This window comes from Staurois parvus, unplaced genomic scaffold (assembly GCF_062004578.1).
Source record: "Staurois parvus isolate SC_StPar_1 unplaced genomic scaffold, SC_StPar_1.0 ptg001162l, whole genome shotgun sequence".
Classification (NCBI taxonomy): Eukaryota; Metazoa; Chordata; class Amphibia; order Anura; family Ranidae; genus Staurois; species Staurois parvus.
Genome location: NW_028318958.1, coordinates 2,783,482 through 2,805,988, shown reverse-complemented (window position 1 = coordinate 2,805,988; position 22,507 = coordinate 2,783,482). Strand labels below are relative to the sequence as shown.

General features: G+C 45.1%; 1 protein-coding gene across 1 annotated transcript in view; it reads left to right on the top strand.

The window, feature by feature from the left end:
* Positions 1–20,934: 20,934 nt before the first annotated feature.
* The window catches only part of BACH1 (BTB domain and CNC homolog 1), a 73,186-nt gene continuing 71,613 nt past the window's right edge, over positions 20,935–22,507 (top strand). Inside the window, exon 1 of the mRNA XM_089659516.1 lies at positions 20,935–21,001. The gene's annotated coding sequence lies outside the window, so the exon portion shown is untranslated. The remainder of the gene's footprint in view (positions 21,002–22,507) is intronic.

The window sequence follows — 22,507 nt, the reverse complement described above, 5'->3', positions numbered from 1 at the left end:
TAGGTCTACAATCTTGTCCCTGACATCCTAGGACAGCTCTTTGGTCTTTGCCATGGTGGAGAGTTTGGAATTTGATTGTTTGATTGCTCCTGTAGACAGGTGTCTTTTATACAGGTAACAAAATGAGAATAGCAGCACTCCCTTTAAGAGACTGCTTCTAATCTCAGCTTGTTACCTGTATGAAAGACACCTGGTAGCCAGAAATCCTGCTGAATGATAGGGGATCAAATACTTGAACATGTATGAACATGCAAATCAATGCATAATTTGTTAGACATGCATTTCTTTTGAATTTTTTGTTCCTATTCTGTCTCTCAGTGTTACAATACACTGAACTTTCAATTTTTAGACCGATCATTTCTTTGTGAGTGGGAAAAAATTCAAAATCAGCAGGGGATCAAATAAATACTTCCTTCACTGTACATTCACATCAGTCCCTAACCCTCAAGGGGTGTACAATCTCAAGTCCCCAACACACAATCATACATACACATACTAGGGCCAATTTAGACAGGAGCCAATTAACCTTCGAGCATGTCTTTGGAGTTTGGGAGGAAACTGGAGTACCCAGAGGAAACCCAGAGGAGACACAAGGAGAACATGCAAACTCCAAGCAGGTAAGGTTGTATTTGGGCCAAACATATGTTCGGACTGAACATGGGCTGTTTGGAGGTTCATACAAATGCCAAATGTTTCTGGGTGAATGAATGTGACAGCTCCTGGCTGTCAATGGTTGCTAGGGAAGCAGCAGGTGCTTGTATCTGCCATGTTTTTACCAAACCACTGATGTCACATGGCTCATTTACTTTACATGGTTGGGAATCCCCAACAACATAACCTCCCTGGCGGTATTCCCGAGTGTAGCTCGGGCTTACCATGCAGCACTGCTCCGGGATCTCTTCTTCACTTACCTTGTCCTGTGCTCCCGCGATGTCCCTCCTGCAGTGTCCCCGGCAATGTAATCCGGTGGATGCCGGCATCTGTCATCTAGGTTCCGTCCCCTGCAAGCGTCGGGACATACGGGGGACGGAACGGCGGGAAATTTGAAAATGACCAAAAGAGACATTCACTCAATACACTAAAATCACATAGTAAAACATTACTGTATCAAACCATTTCACATATATTTTGTCCCGAGTGCTTTGTCCTGTCCCCTGCCTGCATTTTTACTGTTCTTTCAGCCTGGAAACTGAGAAATGTCCATGGTGTCCAAAAAGCGTCCCTTTAGGTCAAAATCAGTTTTAGACCAGCTAGAGAACAGCGATAGTAAATCAGAACCACTTGCAGAATTGAGTGATAATGATTCGTGGGGAGATTCTTCATCGGACACTGAAAAAGATTCTGCGACTTTGCTCAGCGATGTGCAAACTTGGCGCTATATTTCAAATTACAGTGTTTTTGGTTTGATTATATTATTGAATTAAATTTATTATTATATTATTATTTTTTATGATTATTTATTAAATTATAATTTATGATTTCGTGTTTCAAATTTTATCATACCCGGGATGTTTACTAGACTCTTGTTCGGACAGATTTCAGTGAGTTATTCCTAAAAATTACAGCCTACAATAAAAAAACTACATATTTCCATGCAAAAAAATGTACTGCTTTGAGGACAGAAATATGGACATAATCAGACCGCTAGGGAGGTTAAGTAAATAGGCAGGGATAGGAGTGGTTACATCATTTTCAGGCATCAGGCATGTTATTTGAAGGAATTGGCCAATTTCGAAGTTTCATTTTGAGCATAAAAAAAAAAAACAATTACTGGCCCTGGCCAAACATATTTTTTTTTAAATTTGCTGCGTCTGCACTGTTTTGTCTAGGGGAGAAGAAGCACTTCCAGACCTCTGTTCCCCAGGCAGATGGCACTCACCCACACTGTAATGGCAGACTGTACATCAGCATCATCATATCCAATGCAGGACTATGGATCCTGCATTGCTCTTGATGATGTCAGAACCTTAGACCACTGGAGTGCAGGAAGGAAGGGGCTGCTGGAACCAGTCTAGCAATACAGAGGAGCAGGTAAGTGAAATCTTCTTTCCTATTTTCCTAGACCTAAACGGACAATTAACCCTTGCAGTGTGGGTACAGCCCCACTGCAAGGGTTCATTTTAAAGTTTTCCGGAAGTGGGCTTTAATGGTTGTAATGATAGCTATAGAAACACTAAGAGAAAAAACTTCACATACATTAGCTATTCATTCTGTGCAATTGAGTCCTTCTACTTTCTCAACAGGCGGAATATTCATTCATTTAAAACAATTGAGTGGTTTCAGAAAAAAAAAACATATTATGGCCACTAGATGAAGTTGAATACTTATTTCTATGATCCTTAGCTACATCTAGTGGCCATAATGAGGTATTTTCCTGAATTACTGTATTTTTTATGACTAAATAACATTCATCCTGTTGAGGAAATAGGAGAACAAATGATTTTACCACATTTGACACGGATGAACAGCTATGCAAAACGTTTTTTAAAAATACATTCGTAAGATTCTCTACGGAGTCGTGTGACCTTTATAAAAGCATCTCTGTGAATCTTTAAGGTTGTCAGCAAGGTATACAGAACTCTACAAAACTAAACAAAAATCAATAATCCTCACTTTTTTTGCACCTCTCCTTTTTTTTCCTATTTTCCAAAACAAGCTCTTCTAAATATTTGAATGTTGTGCTGGGAACTATGATTACTGGGATATCTATGATGATACTGTTCTTTGTGATTCTTCTGCAGAAAGAGAAAAGAGGAATTTGGGTGCATTCCATACAGTATGATACATGATGAAAGAGGCGGAACTGTCATCAGCTGACTTTCACATTGCTGGGTTGGGGAGATTAGAACATTGCACGGCTCTCACTATCATTGCACTTATCATTTCACCAGAACTTCTACACCCTGAAGATACAATCGCCATAGTTCCAGGAAAGGTGACACAGCGAACACTTTGTGTTTAGTGAAGAGTGCCCATAAAGGAGGCTGTTTTTGTAAGGTAAGAAGTGGCCGGCACTGTGTAAGTACATTGTCTTGTTCTTATTTGTAGCTGAGGTAGTATGTGGTCCTCACAGGGCCGGTGCTACCACTAGGCAAACTAGGCATCCGCCTAGGGCACACTGCCACCTAGGGTGCTGCCACAGCTGCTGGTTTCCCTACTCTCTACCATGGCCCGATCTAGGGGAGGTGCTGGTGTGGGAGGGTGGAATTTGTCTTCGGGGGGGATTGAAGGAAGAGGATTGGTGCTGGAAGGGAGGATTGAGGGGAATTAGTGCTAAGAGGGAGGATTGGGGAGGGGGATTTGTGTTAGGAGGTGGGATTTGGGGGAATTTGTGCTAGGAGAGGGGAGTAGTGAGATTTGTGTTGGGAAGGAAGATGGGGGGGTTGTGTTAGGAAGGGGGGTTAGGGGGGAATTTGTGCTAGGATGGGGGATTGAGAGATTTGTGCTATTAGGGGGGATTGGGAGGAGTTGTGCTACGAGAGGGTGATTTGTGCTAGGAGGGGGTGATTTGTGCTTGGAGGTGGGATTGGGGGGATTCATGCTGGGAGGGGGGATTTGAGAGAGAGGATTTGTGCTAGAGTGGAAAATATGAGGGGAAAGAGGATGTGTGCTAGGAGGGGTGTTTTTTTTTTTGGGGGGGGGTGCAAGAATCTGGTCTTGCCTAGGGCACAAATTAGTCTAGCACTGGCTCTGGGTCCTCAATGCTTTTATATGCTGGAGACACACCAATTCCATATCATTTTATTTTTTGGATGTATGTGTATTTTCTTTCTTTCACTTTCCTGTTTGGCTGGATTTGATCCAAAGTAAAATCAGATTTCAGCTTGGACATAAGCCCTCAATATGCATTTCACCAGTAGCTCCTGCTTCTGTTCTCACCTTATCTCCGGTGTTGTCCTTCACAGACTTATTGATCCATTGCTGCTCCTCTTCTAAATTGATGACCCCCAGCATAATTCAATCAACATTCTGTGAGTTCAGGGCGTCAAGGCTCCACCCCCTGCCCTGGACTCACAGGTGAATACTGCAGAGTGCAGTGCCATCAGAGAAAGAGGACCTGTGACATTACTGGACTGAAATCAATAGATTTTTTAAGGCTGCTTGGCAACAGGGTAGAGGGCAAAGGGGAAGGGACCTGAGCCCAGAGTTTGGGCTTAAAGGTCTCGTTCACGTTGCGGCCGGGGGGCAGTAAAAATAAGCAATTTAATCACCTACGATTTTTCACCTTAAAGCCGAGCTCCACCGAAAAGGGGAAGTTCTGCTTTAAAGCCTCCTCCCTCGCTCCTGTTTGTGACCTGGAGCTTTTGGGGAAGGAGGGGGGGGAGCAGTTACCCGAATTTGACAGGCGCCCACTTCCTCTTTGACTGCCTAGGCAATCAGAAGTGGTTCTCCCCCCCCCTCTCTCCCACACATAAAAGGTCTAAGAAGACCATTCAGAGTGCACAGCGTCGCTTGTGCTTGTTTAGTGGCCACCCAGCTGTGAAGCTGTCACAGCCGGGTGCAAATATTAACCACTTGCCAACCGCGCTATAGCCGAATGACGGCTACAGCATGGTTGTCTAGTTCTGGGAGGGCGTCATATCACATCCTCCCAGAACATGCCCTCCCTCACGCATGCCCCCAGCGGCGCGCACCCGGCGATCGCCGTGATTGCAGTATCCTACGGACACAGCTGGTCACGTGATGTGGTAAACGGCCAATCACAGCAGGCTTTTAACACGTGATCAGCTGTGTTCAATGACACAGCAGATCACCCGATAAATACAGTTGCCGGTTATCGGCTGCACTTGGAAGTACTGCCAATAACTGGCAATTGTCAAGAGAACAGATTGGCACTGATCATCAGGGCACTAATTATCAGTGCCCTGATGATCAGTGCCCAGCAGTGCCACCCATCTGTGCCTAGCAGTGCCACCCACGTGTTCCCACCAGTGCCACCCAGCAGTGCCGTCAGTCAGTGCCGCCCATCAGTGCTACCTACCAGTGCCCATCAGTGCTGCCTACCAGTGTCACCTCATCAGTGCTGCCTATCCATGCCACCTCATCAGTGCCCATCAGTGCTGCCTATCAGTGCTGACTCATCAATGCACATCTGTGAAGGAGAAAAATTACCTGTTTGTAAAATTTTATAATAGAAACAAAGAAAAACTTTTTTTTTTAAATTTTTTGCTCTTTTTTTGTTTTTAGCGCAAAAAATAAAACACCCGGCGGTGAGTAAATAACACCAAAAGAAAGCTCTATTTGTGTGAAAACAAATGCTAAACATTTCACATGGGTACAGTGTTGCATGACTGTGCAATTGGCATTCAAAATGCGACAGCGTTGAAAGCTGAAAATTGGCCTGGGCAGGAAGGAGGTATAAGTGCCCGGTAGGCAAGTGTTTTTTTTTTTTCAAAGGAGCAGTGTGAAGCACCCTATATTTGTTTTGAAAGTGCAAAACTACATGTTGATATTTCTAAAAATCCAGTGAGTTTGTAACTTCCTGTACTGTCTGTCCTCTACACTGAACTCCCAGGCAGTGTTATCTGTCCTGTGTAGTTCACCTCTGTGGTCTACAGAACACCTCCATCCTGTGCTATGGAAATGAGATGAGAGGGATGTGTTCAGTATGCTTAACACGCTTTGTAGTCAAGGGTGACAACGCTGCTTCTCCATAGACACAGTACAGTGAGTGTTGTCACCCTAGGACAGGAAGTGTGTTAGTGGCATCACCAAGTGAAAATAAAGAAAAAAAGCCTGAAATAAAACTAATGCAGCCACCAATTCTAAGTACTAGTAACCTGCAATATATTACATTTTTGTCCATGGGGTCAGCTATAAATTAAAAGTTAAAGTGACACTAAACGATAGCCTTATCCTACAAAAATAATCCACACACATCCACTGCTTAATGGCTCTATAATATATTTTCATGAAATCGTTTCCAAATGTTTTGCCTCCTTGAAAGACCTTCCTGAACCTCTTTTCCCCCTTACTGCCAATTGTTTGGAATGAGCAGTACATATTAGTTGTGTTCATGTACATTGTTGTATGCACACTAAAAATCCCATATTCTACAGTCTATCTTGGGAGTGAGCAAGAGAGGGTGGCTACAGTATGTTCCTACATACAGTGTGACCATGGAGAATGAACATAGCCACCCTCTACTAGGAAGTCACATCACAGCATACAATTTAGGCTCCATGTACACTGCAGCTGATAAACTCACATTTAGGAGCTGTTCAGCATTTTTTTCAGCAGTCCCTGAACTCTCCCTAATGTTTCCCTATGTGTCCATGTACACATCACCGTTTACAGTCGTTTACAGGCAGTTGAGTTTACAGTCGTTTTTTTTAATGCACCAAACTTGCGTTCAGGAGTAGATTTTATCAGCGTTTCAAATGCCAAACGCTAATCGCGTTTATAAGCGTTTGCAAATTTTTTTTTAACTCTTCCATTTCCAGCTGCTGTCCAGAGCCTTTTTTCATCATGAAAAATGCATGCAAAGCGTTTTCCCGGTACTCAAATGGACCTGGTACACCATACTTTGAGGTTTCGCATGAAAGAAAATATGTTACACACTGCTGCAATAATTTCTGCACAGAAATGAGCTGGAACACATCCAAACAGCACAAAAAAAAAGACAGCTAATCTCAACAAATACTGCTCTCTCTGTTTCTCTCAAAATGTCTGAAATAGTTCATTTTTTACTGTTTTTCAGTGCATTCTGGGCATTTTGGAAGGTCTCCTGAGGTTATCTTTAAAAAACGCTTCTAAACGCAAACGCTCATAAACGCGGTATGCAAATGTGGCTAAACAGACGGTTTTTAACCTACGTTTTCCAGCAGTCAGTTTCCATTGTTCAGAAGTGTCCCGTGTGCATGGAGCCTTAGAGGTTAGGAGGATGAGAGCAATAGACTGTACTTTTTAAGTTAAAAATACATACCACACTAAAGTGGTTGTAAACATCAGACATGAAATATGAACAAAGCATGTCCCTCTATGGTGTGTACTTGTCTCATTCTACAGCACAAAGTGTTATTTCTGTCAGCTGCTTTGTTCCTCTGTTACAAGTTTTCCTGACACCAAGAAAAAACAGGTAACAGGGGAGGGAGCTCTAGCACACAGGCTGTGATTGAAAGCTTCAGCTCTGTTGCTTTGTGCTGTGTGAAGGGGGTGGGGTGGGGGTGTCCCTTCCCTCCAATCAGCTCTCAGAGCTCTCCTCACTGGCTTTGCAGTACACACACTGTATAAATTCTGCACTTTGCATGGGTATAGAGAAGAGAAGACTGCAAATAAACATGTACAACGTATGTAGGAGGATTTGTTTCATCTCTGTGTTTCACCTGAAGCCAGTCACTTCACTGGGTATATGTAAGTTTTTACAATCACTGTAACTCAGAGTTTTTAATGTCACCTTAAATAAGTCAATCTGTATACATATTCCAACCAAATATTTTAAAAAATGCTTTATTGAATGAAAAGTTATGTAAGGGATCATACAGGTTGGCTTCAAAATTTCACATCATTAGTTTTTTTCATTATTGCATTATGTTTAAGTTGTGTTTTACCATAAATGCACCAAAAACATTTTTTTAAAAGTCGTATGCTCTTGTGTTTTTAGTATGCTGGATTAGTTTTGTGTCACATTACTTTTTTTCAGTGTTCCAATTTTGTGGATGTGCCCCAGAGCAAACAATAAACATCTAAGGAGGCACAGCATACATGGTTTTACAGTTTGACAATTTAAGTTGAAGTTTACCAGGTTTTTTTTTTTGGTATACACCACCAAACAGTTACAGTTACCAGTTGCTTCTGATAAATCTTAACAGCAGCTGCTGCTACTGAGAAAAGTTGTCCTGCTCACCCGCACCCTTCCTATATAATGCTCATATTACTATTAATATACAATGCATTGCTTTCTGTGAATGGATGTGAGACATGATTTCATTCAGCTGCCCCTCCTCCGTTCACAGAATGTGATGCATTGCGTGATATCACCAATATGAGCAAAATGAATGGCAGAACAGGCAGAAGGGGGTGAGTGGTGTAACTTTTCTCAGTAGCAGAGGATGCTGCTAACTCTCACAGCTTAAGAAGACAGTGTTACATATTTTCTGAATTATATACATGAGGCATGCATGCAGCCAATTCCCTTAAGGGATCAGGAAGGATTTTATTATCTGTTGGAGAATACAGGACCACACTTTGGGGTCTATGTATAAATCACTTGTTGTGCGAATGTGAAAAACATCCGCACATTTGTAATCACCATATTTTCTCCAATATACAGTATGTAAGTGGGACTGACAATATAGGAACTACATAGATTGGATATGATGACTTGCGATCTACCTTTCCAACCGCTCCATCTCCGCCACCCCCCTCTGCCAATCCCTCCACTGGCTTCCGATTGCGCAACGGATCAAATTCAAAATCCTAACACTGACGTACAAAGCCGTCCACCATACTGCCCCGAACTACATCACTGACCTAATATCCAAGTACCACCCAGCACGCACACTCCACTCCTCACAAGACATCCTTCTCTCTAGTTCCCTGGTCTCCTCCTCCCATGCCCACCTCCATTACTTCTCCAGGGTGTCACCCATCCTCTGGAACTCCCTGCCCCAACCCATCAGATTATCACCTACTCTCCTCTCCTTTAGGCGCACCCTGAAAACCCACCTCTTCAGGGACCAGGTCATTTTGTGCAATATGGCTCTGCTATGCAGAAAAAGTACAAAGCAGCATACTGGATCTGACAGGGGAGAGATCTGTATTGTTTACATACAGACCTCCCCCCCCTGTCAGTGATACTTGGTGATCGCTGGGTGCCGGCAGGGAATCTCCGGCCAGGACCAGGTGATTGACAGCTGTAGCCGCCACTGACCCAGAAATACAAAATCACACAGATATACGTGATTTTGCGCAGCCCTGCTGCCCTGTAGCAGTATCTGTGCTATAGGGCAGCGGGGAAGTGGTTAATACATCTTGACATTTATTAAATACAATCAGTATATGTACCTGAATTAAAGTTGGTATCAGCCTCTTGCAGTCTATTGTACAGCAGAGCTCAGACTGGGAGACCCACACAGAGCCCCCAGCTCCCAAAGCTGTGCTGCAGAGAGACAGGCTCATTGGTGTGCTGCTTTTTCTTTCACTGTCCAGTCACAGGGTTGGATGGAGATATGTAAGTGAAAAAAAAAACAGCAGCAAAGAAAGATCAGGTTCCTTTCTTTCCCTGACAGGGCTGAGCTGTGTAAATGTCAGACAGAAATACAACACAGCTCCTCTAGGTATATCTGTATATTTAGCTGTTTGTCTGAAGCTTAGTGTTAAATTATTTTTGTCTACTGGTCAAATTCAATGGACATCTATATTATTTCAGCTTGACTATGTAACTGTTCAGAGCTGAGCTTTGCTTCACTTTTTTTTTTTTTTTTAACCTCCATATGCGGGACAGTAAAGAAGTCAATAGATACCCTCTCCACCTGTCCTCGCCGGCTCATCTCCATTTTCAACTCCCTACTCTCCCCCCCCCCCCCCAGTACCTCACACACCGCCCACGAGATTGCCAATCACTTTCAAAACAAGATCAACTCAATCCGTAAGGACATTGCCAATGCTCAACCTACCTCCCCACCTAGCCTCCACCCCACTATAACCCCATCAACTCTCCCCTCCTCTGACCTCACAACCGCCCTACCCCCACCACACCTAACATCTCGTACACTATAACCTCCCCAACACTCCGCTCCTTTAGCCTTGCTACCACTGGAGGAGGTCACTAAGGTCTTCTCAGACTTGCCTCCTTGACCCTGTCCCCACACAATTCCTCTGATCACCCTCCTCCTCCGTCCTACGCTCCCTCACCCACATCTTCAATCTCTCCCTCTCTACTGGTGCATTCCCCTCCCCCCTAAAGCATGCGCACATCACCCCCATACTCTAAAAACCCTCCCTTCAATCTCTCCCTCTCTACTGGTGCATTCCCCTCCCCCCTAAAGCACGCGCACATCACCCCCATACTCTAAAAATCCTCCCTGGACCCCACCGACCTGAACAACCTTAGACCCATCTCCCTGCTGCCATTTACTTCCAAGTTCCTTGAGCGCTTAGTCTACAATCGCCTATGCGCCCACCTCATTGACAACAACCTCCTCGATCCACTACAGTCTGGCTTTCGTCCCCTACACTCCACCGAAACTGCCCTACTCAAAATCACTAATGACCTGCTAACCGCCAAAGCTAATGGCCACTACTCAGTCCTCCTACTCCTTGACCTTTCCGCGGCCTTTGACACAGTTGACCACCCCCTCGGCATCAGAGACTCCGCTCTCTCCTGGCTCTCCTCCTACCTATCCCAACGCTCCTTCAGCATTACCTATAACGTTGCCACCTCCCCTTCTCTGTTGGGGTCCCCCAAGGCTCTGTCCTCGGGCCCCTTCTCTTCTCCATCTACACCTCCTCCCTCGGCAAACTGATACACTCCCACGGCTTCAACTATCACCTCTACGGGATGACTCGCAAATTTACCTCTCTACCCCTCACCTCACCCCTTCAGTCTCCACCCGTATCACCCACATACTGAACGACATAGACTGGATGTTGCTCCATTTCCTCAAATTGAACCTTTCCAAAACTGAGCTCCTGATTTTCCCCCCAGCCCGCGTCCCCCCCCCCTCCATCACGACCAACAACGCCACCATCAGTCCCACCCCTCAAGCCAAAGTCCTAGGTGTCACTCTAGACTCAAACCTGTCCTTCCAACCCCATGTCCAATCGTTGGCAAACTCATGCAGGCTCCACCTCCGCACCATCTCCAAAATACGCACGTTCCTAACCCCAGACACTACTAAAAAGTGGACAACTCGTTCCCTCCCTATTATCTCACGTCTGGACTACTGCAACTCCCTTCTCACCGGCCTACCTCTTCACAGACTATCCCCACTTCAGTCTATCCTGAACTCTGCGGCCAGACTCATCCACCTTAACAACCGCTCCGCTTCTGCCACCCCCCTCTGTCATTCCCTCCACTGGCTCCCGATTGCCCAATGCATTAAATTCAAACTACTAACACATACATACAAAGCCATTCATAAGGCTGCCCCAAACTAGCTCACCGACCAGATACCCAAATACCACCTACCCCGTAATCTTCGCTCCTTACAAGACCTCCTACTTTCTAGCTCCCTGGTCTCCTCCTCCCACGCCCGACTGCAGGACTTCTCCCATTCTCTGGAACTCACTACCCCAATCCATCAGACCTACCCTCCTCACCTTTAGGCACACCCTGAAAACCCATCTCTTCAGGGAAGCCTACCCCGCCCTCACCTAACAGCCGATCTCCTCCACTCCTCCTACCACTCCATCCCCCACAGCCACTTCCTCCTGTACCACTATCCCCTCCCTCCTAGATTGTAAGCTCGAAAGAGCAGGACCCTTGACCCCCTCGTGTATTGTTTTGTTACTGTCTTGTCTCATGTTCTGTCCCCCACTATAATGTACAGCGCTGAGCAAACCTTTTAGCGCTATATACTGTATAATAATAATATGCATGCCAGGCAACAAGTATATCACCAACAAGACAACAGAGATTTCACTGTCTGCATGATTGTTTCTGGCTAGTGACTAATCAGGTTGAGAATTTGGAATCAATAAGTTAGCTCCAGGACCTGCAACTTTAGAGTCAGCAATGACAACCCCCATATTTCTGTCCTCAGAGCTTTGCTATAAAATGTGGGCAGCACAGTGGCTAAATGGTTAGCACTTACGCCTGGCAGTACTGGGGTCGTTGGTTCAAATCCCAGCCACAGCACCACCTGCCTGGAGTTTGCATGTTCTCCCTGTGCCTGCATGAGTTTCCTCCAGGTATTCATTTTCTCTGACACTCCTGTCTAAATTGTCCCTAGTATGTGTATGTATGAATGTAAGTTAGGGACCTTAGATTAGGGACTGATGTGAATGCACAATATATATGTAAATTGATGGCGCTATATAAGTACCTATAATATCGAAAACGCAGAATAGCTTAAAGTGGTTGTAGAGGTTTTCTTACGCTAATGCATTAACTGCATAAAGTGGTAGTAAACTTGTTAAAAAAAAAAAAAGTTTCCTGCTGCAAGGTTATATAATAATGTGCTAGTATGCATCGCATAGAAAGTATCGCATACTAGCACATTACGAAAGTCTTACCTTAGAACGAAGCCTTCCAGTGGCGTGCTGTCACCCCTGCAGAAGGCTTCCATCTTCACCTGGTCTTCTTCCTGGGTTCATGGGCTGCTTGAATGGTCATGTCACCAATGACGCCTATGCCATTCCTTCAGAGCACATGCGCCGGTATTGTCACCGACTGCTGCTCCATAGAATATCTCCTAAACGGTGAATGTTTAGGAGATATTCATTCTATCTACAGGTAAGCTTCATTCTCAGCTTACCTGTAGGTAAAAATATGCAAAGTGACTTTACTACCACTTTACGGTAAGAAATCTATTGTAAGCTCCACTCCCAGCCCCCCCAAATCTCAGCCCGATCACATCCAGTGCTGCTCCTGGGAGCAGCTGCATTGCTCTCTCTTCACTGCCATTGTCTCCTGCTCAATCAAATCCAGTGACAAGGGTGCAGAGGGTGGGGCTGAGCCAGACTGTGTGTGCTAATAGATGCACACAGTGCAGCTCAGGATCGAGCCAGCACAAGTGTACCCATAGCAAGTAGCTTGCTAGGGAGGCACTCTGAAGGCAGGAGGAGGCAGGAGGAGCCAGGAGTGCTGGCAGGGGACCCCAGAAGAGGAGAATCTGGGCTGCTTTGTTCAACACTGTTGCACAGAGCAGATAATTATAACATTTGCTGTGTAAAAAAAATCCTTTAGTATCACTTTAAAGTACATCTACACCCAAGAACAAATATGCATCATATACTGCAGCTTGCCAGTCCTTAGGTCTGGTGGCTGTATTAGTTGTTTCCCCTGGCAATCCTACAAGTAACACACTTCAGGTCCTAGAGTATCAGTGCTCACCAACTGTACTGCATCTGTTATTATAGGACAGGAATGTGTTAGACCTACAGAACACCCCCACCCCTTATTTCTCCACAATATGGGAGGTATTCTGTGGTCCATAAAAAGAAATAGGCATGGCTTTTTGGCACTAACTGAATTGATATAACAGAATGCTTTCAATGGTATACTGTATTTAACAAACCAAAAGGAAGCAAATAAAGAGAAGTACATGGATAGTGATTAGATACACTTTAGAACAAATATACAACCCCTGGCAAAAAGTATGGAATCACCACTCTTGGAAAATGTTCATTCAATTGTTTAATTATGTAGAAAAGAAAAAGGAAATCACAGACACGCCTCGAAACTATTTTCATTTAACATTCCAACCTTCTGGCTTTACAAAGCCCGACTTTGAAATTGTGCGACTTACAGTGAAGTCGCACAATTTCAAAGTTGGGGGACATGAATATTTCAGGTGCGATTTGAAAGACATCTGACACAGATGTCTATGCAAACCGCACCAAAAGTAATGCATGCACTACTTTAGAAATCGGGGCGGCTCTGACCAAGTCGGAACCGCACCGATATGACTGCTATAATTGCAGACAATAGGGTGTGACTTGGCATGTGATTTTCAAATTGCATGCCAAGTCGCACCCAGTGTGACCGGGGTCTTAAGAAACATAATAAAAAAGAAAGAAAACTAGTCAATTGCAACTGTTTTTGCACATCAAGCAAAGAAAAAAAATATATGAAATCACTCAATTCTGAGGAAAATATTACGAAATCATGAAAATAAACACTCCAGTACACCACTAGTACTTTGTTGCACCACCTCTGGCTTTTCTAACAGCTTGAATTCTCTGAGGCATGGATTTAACCATTGACAAACAGTATTCTTCATCAATCTGGCTCCAACTTTCTCTTATTGCAGTTGCCAGATCAGCTTTGCAGGTCGGATCAGATCCTTGTCATGGACCATTTTCTTTCATTTCCACCATAGATTTTCAATTGAATTGAGGTCCAAACTATCTGCAGGCCATGCCATTGACATTAGGGGGTTTATTTACTAAAGCTGGAGAGTCCAAAATCAGACTCCCTTCTGCATAGAAACCAATCAGCTTCCAGGTTTCATTGCCAAAGCTTCATTGAACAAGCTGAGGTTAGAAGCTGATTGGTTTTTATGCAGAAGGGAGTCTGATTTTGGACTCTCCAGCTTTAGTAAATAAACCCCTATATGTCTTTCTTGAAGGAAAGATTTCACAGCTTTTGCCCTATGGCAAGATGCATTATCATCCTGAAAAATGATGTAATTATCACCAAATATCCTTTCAATTGATGGAATAAGGAAAGTGTCCAAAATCTCAATATAAACTTGTGCATTTAATGAAGATTTAATGACTTTCAACTCCCGCGCAGCTTTACCTGACATGCAACCCCATATCATCATGACTGTGGAAATTTGCAAGTTTTCTTTAGGCAGTCGTATTTATACATTGGAACAGCACCAAACAAAAGTTCCAGCATCAACACCTTGTCCAATGCAGATTCGTGATCCATCACGAATATCACTTTCATCCAGTCATCCACAGTCCATGATTGCTTTTCTTCAGCCCACTGTAGCCTTGTGTTTTCGGGTTAGGGGTTAATGATGGTTTTTATTTGGCTTTTCTGTATGTAAATCTCATTTCCTTTAGGTGATGTCTTACAGTTCAGTCACAGACATTGACTCCAGTTTCTGCACATTTGTTACTCATTTGTTTTGTTGTGCATTTTCTGTTTTCAAGACATATTGCTTTACATTTTCTATATCTTGACGCTTTGATGTCTTCCTTGGTCTACCGGTACGCTTCCCTTTTACAACCTTCCCATTTGATTTGTACTTGGACCAGATTTTAGACACAGCTGACTGGGAACAACTGTCTTTTGCAACATTTCCGTGATGATTTACATTCTTGAAGAATTTTTATAATCCTCTCCTTTGTTTCAACTGACATCTCTGGTGTTGGAGCCATGATTCGTGTCAATCAGCTTGGTGCAACAGCTCACCAAGGTGTGCAAGCACTCTTTTAACTGCAGACTAATTAACAGATGTAATCTGACGCAGATGTTTGTTTTAGAACTTCAAAGTACATGGTGATTCCATAATATTTTTCTCAGAATTGAGTTATTCCATATTTTTTTCCTCTGCTTGATCTGCAAAATCAGTTGCAATTAGCCACAGTTTTCTTTCTTTTTTAGGAGTTTCTTAAAGCCAGAGGGTTGGAATGTTAAATTAAAATAGTTTTGAGGCATGTCTGTGATTGCGTCTACACAATTGAATGAACAATTTCCAAGAGTGGTGATTCCATACCTTTTGCCGGGGGTTGTATATGGCTGTAAAATCCTGCTGCTGGAGTTATCAAAAGACATAAAGAAGCCAACTCTGACTATAACTTTTGGGTGAATTGGACAATTTAGTTACTTATTGCTTTTGTGGAGACATATCATCATGGTCATGGAGGTGTTTTTCAGCTGCCAAACCTTTGGGAATGGTTGCAGAAGCTTAGCATCAAGGTAACAAGGTCAGTGATAACACAAAAACCTTCACATCACGACCCACCCATTCATATTAGGAACTGACTCTTCACATCAGAATTCCCTCAGTTCACATCAGAATCCCTCCTTCACATACCAGTGCTGCAGTATGGCACAGAGTGCTGGAGGAGGACTCCAAATGGGTTCTTTCTGCAATGGAAGTTTTGTTGTTCTGTCAATGATGGGGCAAGCGTTTTATTGGTTGGATGTTAGAAGACTGGGTGAGAGCCAGCTTCTACGGTATCAACCAACAATGAAGAAGCGGAAGGGGGCTACACAGGAGACTCTGAAAGCACAGACAGCGCCTGCTAACCTGAATCCTTAATGTGTGCAGTCAGTGAGTGCAAACTGGACCTCATCCACCTTGGGTCTCGTAACGCCACCTCTATGATTAAAGGATAAATTCATCTTTCTAAAAGAAAATAATAAATGCACTTTTTTTGCAGGTAAAAAAAATGTGCATTATTTAAAAAAAAAGCCTGTAAAGCATTGCACCAGTTATCAGCAGAAGGTGCAACCTCAGGCTCCTGCAGACAGTCAATGTATCTGTCTGCTTGTACCTCATACAGGCAGGCATTTATTGAATGACAGGAAAACTCAATGAACTACCAGAGAGCTCACTAGTGGCCTGGTAGTTCATTGAGAACTACAGGGCAACAGCCGCAAAGGCTTCAGTTCCGTGCCGCCTTCTTGGCTTACATCATCAGGAACTAGTTGTTTCTTCTGGGTTCTTGTAGCAGTGTGTTGCAGTAGACTGTCCTGAAGCCTCCAAGTATGATGTGAGTATTCCAGGAGGCTTTGGGCAGCTGGAGATGTCATTCTTGCTTAGATGAGAAAGGCGGAAGCAAGGGCAAACAAAACCTGTATCTGCAAGGGTGCAATATTCTTTAACCGCTTCCCAACTGCCCTATAGCAGAACTACTGCTACAGGGCTGCACAAAATCACATATATACACGTGATTTTGTATTTCTGGATAGGGGGCGCACGCCGCCATTGGCGGCTACAGCTGTCGATCACCAGGTCCCGGACAGAGATTCCCCACCGGCACCCAGCTATTGCCGAGGAACAATGACAGGGGAGAGGTCTGTATGTAAACAATACAGATCTCTCCCCTGTCAGCACCAGCATGCTGCTTTGTATTGCTCTGCACAGCAGAGCAATACAAAGCAGCATGCTTGCACAGTAAAACACACACAGCACAGTTTATAAAACATCACACAGTTAAGCCTTTGATCGCCCCATACGTTAACCCTGTCCTGCCCAGTGTCATTAGTACAGTGTCAGTGCTTTTTATTAGCACTGATCACTGTATTAGTGTCACTGGGGATATCAGTGGCAGTTAGTTCCCCCCCAGTGTCAGAATGCCCGCCGCAGTCCCGCTATAAGTCGCTTATTGCCGCCATTACCAATATAAAAAAATAAAAAAAAATTCCAGTATACACCGCCATTTTTAAATGCTGTAACTTTCATGCAAACCAATTAATTTACACGTATTGGGATTTTCGTTTAGCAAAGACATGTAGCAGAATACATTTTGGCCTAAATTTGAGTAAATTAGATTTTTAAGTTTTTTTACTGGATATGTTTTATAGCAAAAAGTAAAAAAGTTTTTTTTTTTTTCAAAATGGTCGGTCTTTTTCTTTATAGAGCAAAAAATTAAAACCACAGAGGCGATCAAATACCACCGTAAGAAAGCTCCATTTGTGGAAAAAAAGGACATAAATTTCATTTGGGTGCAGCGTTGCATGACCGTGCAATTGTCAGTTAAAGTAGCATAGTGCCGCATCGCAAAAAAATTGCCTGGTCAGGGAGGGCAAGAAAAAAGAAGAAAAAGGGAGTGAAACTCTGCTTTGAGCAAATGTGAAGTGCACGGGAGATCTCTATCTGCTGTACTTTGCCTTACCCCTGGTTCACATATCTGCGTTCCTGCAGTCCGCGTTTTGTGCAGGCACGAGAGCCCATGCATTTGAATGGACTCCCATGCCCCGGGACACGCAGGAAGAAGTCCCTGCACATCTGAAAATGCAGCCCACACGGGAACCTCGGTTCCCAGTACGGTTGCAATTTCCAGTGCGGGTGGCATGCCATTAGAATTAATGGCATCTGCCCGCGGGTCCGCATTCCTCTGTGTGGGTGGTGCGGCTGCACGGATTTTTGAGCGGATCCGCAGCGGCACCACTCACACATATGTGAACCTAGCCTTTTAGAGTACTACAAATAAATAAGTTTCACTTTTATCCAGAGTGTCACCATCCAGTGATTTTGTGAGATACATTTTTAGTAGCGTGCTGGATGAGCACCCAAAGTTTGTGTGGGCAAGAGTGGACCAAGCTGGAGCTGTACTGTGCCTAGCTCTAAGTACTGTCCTATCACTGTGGCTTGGCTACCCTTAAATTGCGTATCAGCGGATGTTTGGGGTATAGAGGGGGCGAGTCCCACTGATCAGCAGGGGGGAGGATTTACCGAAATCACTTCAAATACAGAACAGATCCATGCTCGTTTCCTGCACCAAGTTTAAAATAAGCTGCAGATCCGATCTGAAGTGGGTGTCAAGGTTAATGACACCCCAAATGTAGTGCGTTTGCCTGCACTAGATCGCATGGTACAAAAAGTAGCATGCAACCCTGTTGTAGTGTTTTTCCAAAAGTAGTTCTTGCACTACTTTGGTGCGATCTGAGCCCATTCAAAATAAATGGGCTCAAATCGCACCTCACTGAATTGCATGTGAATTGCACAGGAGTACGCTATGCATTCCTGTGTATTTCCAGTGCGATTCAGTGTGAATCTAGCCTTATAGTGCAAAAAAAAAAAAACCCTTCCCAGCGCTCTGTGAAGCCTCTATTTTCATAAGGGTTGAAATAAAATACGCAACTACATGCTTATTCCACCCAACATCTGCTGGAATGCACAAACTATAATACAAGGAAACAATATTATGCACTGGCATGCATTCTTGTACCTCAGAAGAGGGATCTTTGGGAGATGTTTGAATTTCCAGTAATAGAACTGTGTACTGTGATGAAATATTCAGAATTACACAACCAGCTCAGTCATGTAGCAAGAAGGAAATGCTGAATCATCCCTCATCAGCAGTCCACAATGAATCAGCAGCCTTGGCTGAACTCAGCACGGATCTGCGAGAAGTCAGATGACAACCCGTGCTGTGTGTAGCGTATTGTTCTCAGTTCACCTCCGTCTGTTCCTTTTTAAAGTACTAGAATACATCACAAATATTATACATATAATTCAGATCTGCAATAAGCCTGATTTAGAGAGAACGATAAGATTAGACTGTAAGTGTAAAATAAGCCCCACTGATTGCCCCATCTCAATGCATAGAATGCACGTTACCACAATCCAAAGATGTAAATTGGTCCTCTTGGTTTACATGTGTCCTGCAAATACCCAGATAAACGAGGCTGACCATATTGTGTTAGGCTGGCCAAAGGCAGCTCAAATTTTGACTGACTCCTGCTAAAAATCGATCCAAGGGTGACCCTGCAAACACCACCTGACTCAATGAAAATTGATTTCTAAATCGACAGAGCGGGGTGGAAAATTGTTGGCCGAACAGTGTCTGCATCCTATTAAAGCTGAATTCAGCTACTTTGTAAAAACTGCAAGCATGCCATGAGGTGAGTCTAAAGACGTACCTGTCACCTTGTGGACTTATCTCTATAGGCCCCGTTCACATAATCGAGCACTCCAGCTACCTGATTTTCAAACTGCAATTGTCATTCAATTCTGAGTGTCACATAGGGCCAGGCCATTCACTTGAATGGGCTGCCCAATGCATGCTTGTCACCGGAAAAGAAGCTCCTGATCCTTTTGGGGCGACAAGCTTCATGTGATTTCCAAAGGCACGGTTTGCCGTGATTGCTGCGCGACAATCGTGGCAGAATCACATTGCATTTGGGGTGCCTTCAAGGATAATGGCACCCAAACGTATGTTGCGCAGTGATATGGAATCATGGTGATTCTGTTCATGATCCCAAACTGCAAGATGTGAACGGGGCCTAAGCCCCTGGTCACATTGGATGTAATTTGGCATGAAATTTGCATTCCAGGCAACTTGCAAATAGCATGCCAAGTCGCACCCTATTATCCATAATTACAGCGGTCAAATTAGTCAGAGCTGCACCAATTTCTTTTTTGTTTACAAATGGTTTTATTGTACAAATGTAGACTGTAAAACAACAGTACATTTTCAAATGATACTTACAGCAAAAACAAGGCACTTTTGAAAAGTACAATACAGAAAAGTATATTAATGAAAGAAAGAGAATAGAAAAGAGTAGGTTGCAAGTACATGAAATATGTAGATGATTTCATAGTGTGCTTGCACTTTTTGCAAAGCTGCTGCATTCCTGGAATTCAGCTTTAATGCAATCACTGTGCAGCAACGCCATTGTATTCAGGCAGCCATGGCTGCTAAATGGAATGGCCAGCAGTAGAGATTCCCCCATTCATGCTGTTAAAGCTAGCCATACAGGGCAGTTTTTTTGCTTGGCCAGTGGGCTGAGTGGGGGAAAAAAATTAATCCATTCATCAAATTAATCATACGGGCCCCCCCAATACAGGGAGCACGCCACACCCTGTTATATACAGAACCCGCCATACTGCCCCCCAATACAGGGACCACGCCGCACCCCGTTGCATACGGAACCCGCCATACTGCCCCCCAATACAGGGACCACGCCGCACCCCGTTGCATACGGAACCCGCCATACTGCCCCCCGATACAGGGACCACGCCGCACCCCGTTGCATACGGAACCCGCCATACTGCCCCCCAATACAGGGACCACGCCGCTGCATACGGAACCCGCCATACTGCCCCCCAATACAGGGACCACGCCGCACCCCGTTACATACAGAACCCACCTTACTGCCCCCCAATACAGGGACCACGCCGCACCCCGTTGCATACGGAACCGGCCATACTGCCCCCAATACAGGGACCACGCCGCACCCCGTTGCATACGGAACCCGCCATACTGCCCCCGAATACAGGAACCACGCCGCACCCCGTTGCATACGGAACACGCCATACTGCCCCCCAATACAGGGACCACGCCGCACCCCGTTACATACGGAACCCACCTTACTGCCCCCCAATACAGGGACCACGCCGCACCCCATTACATACATAACCCACCTTACTGCCCCCCAATACAGGGACCACGCCGCACCCCATTACATACCTAACCCACCTTACTGCCCCCCAATACAGAGAGCACGCCCCATACCGCCCCCCCCTCGTATCGCTGTGTACACAGACAGAACTCCAGCTGGAAACTTTCTTTCCCGGAACTTCTGTGCGGAGTGTGTGAGCACTGAGAACCCCGCCCCCCTCTCCATCTCCGCCGTCACTTCCGGGTCCTTCTGCTGGTTGGGAACTCCATATTACTCCGGAGTCCGGACCGATGAGATCTGAGTATTGTAAGTGTGGGGGGGAGGAGGACGATCGGGAGCCGTGATTGGGTGGTACACATTACATACATGCCTGTGTGCTGTATATAGGGGGGTGTACGGGTCATATACATACATGTCTGTATGCTGAGGGTGTATGGGTCATGTACACGTCTATGTGCTGTATTCTGGGGCGTACGGGTCATGTACATGTCTGTGCTGTATACTGGGGTGTACGGGTCCTGTACATGTCCGTGTGCTGTATACTGGGGTGTATGGGTCCTGTACATGTCCGTGTGCTGTATACTGGGGTGTATGGGTCCTGTACATGTCCATGTGCTGTATACTGGGGTGTACGGGTCATGTACGTGTCCGTGTGCTGTATACTGTGGCGTGCGGGTCCTGTACATGTCCGTGTGCTGTATACTGGGGTGTATGGGTCCTGTACATGTCCGTGTGCTGTATACTGGGGTGTATGGGTCCTGTACATGTCCGTGTGCTGTATACTGGGGTGTATGGGTCCTGTACATGTCCGTGTGCTGTATACTGGGGTGTACGGGTCCTGTACATGTCTGTGCTGTATACTGGGGCGTACGGGTCATGTACATGTCTGTGCTGTATACTGGGGCGTACGGGTCATGTACATGTCCGTGTGCTGTATACTGGGGCATAGGGGTCATTTACATGTCTGTGTGCTGTATACTGGGGTGTACGGGTCATTTACATGTCATATACATACATGTCTGTATGCTGAGGGTGTATGGGTCATGTACACGTCTATGTGCTGTATTCTGGGGCGTACGGGTCATGTACATGTCTGTGCTGTATACTGGGGTGTACGGGTCCTGTACATGTCCGTGTGCTGTATACTGGGGTGTATGGGTCCTGTACATGTCCGTGTGCTGTATACTGGGGTGTACGGGTCCTGTACATGTCTGTGCTGTATACTGGGGTGTATGGGTCCTGTACATGTCCGTGTGCTGTATACTGGGGTGTATGGGTCCTGTACATGTCCGTGTGCTGTATACTGGGGTGTATGGGTCCTGTACATGTCCGTGTGCTGTATACTGGGGTGTATGGGTCCTGTACATGTCCGTGTGCTGTATACTGGGGTGTACGGGTCATGTACGTGTCCGTGTGCTGTATACTGTGGCGTGCGGGTCCTGTACATGTCCGTGTGCTGTATACTGGGGTGTATGGGTCCTGTACATGTCCGTGTGCTGTATACTGGGGTGTATGGGTCCTGTACATGTCCGTGTGCTGTATACTGGGGTGTATGGGTCCTGTACATGTCCGTGTGCTGTATACTGGGGTGTATGGGTCCTGTACATGTCCGTGTGCTGTATACTGGGGTGTACGGGTCATGTACGTGTCCGTGTGCTGTATACTGTGGCGTGCGGGTCCTGTACATGTCCGTGTGCTGTATACTGGGGTGTATGGGTCCTGTACATGTCCGTGTGCTGTATACTGGGGTGTATGGGTCCTGTACATGTCCGTGTGCTGTATACTGGGGTGTATGGGTCCTGTACATGTCCG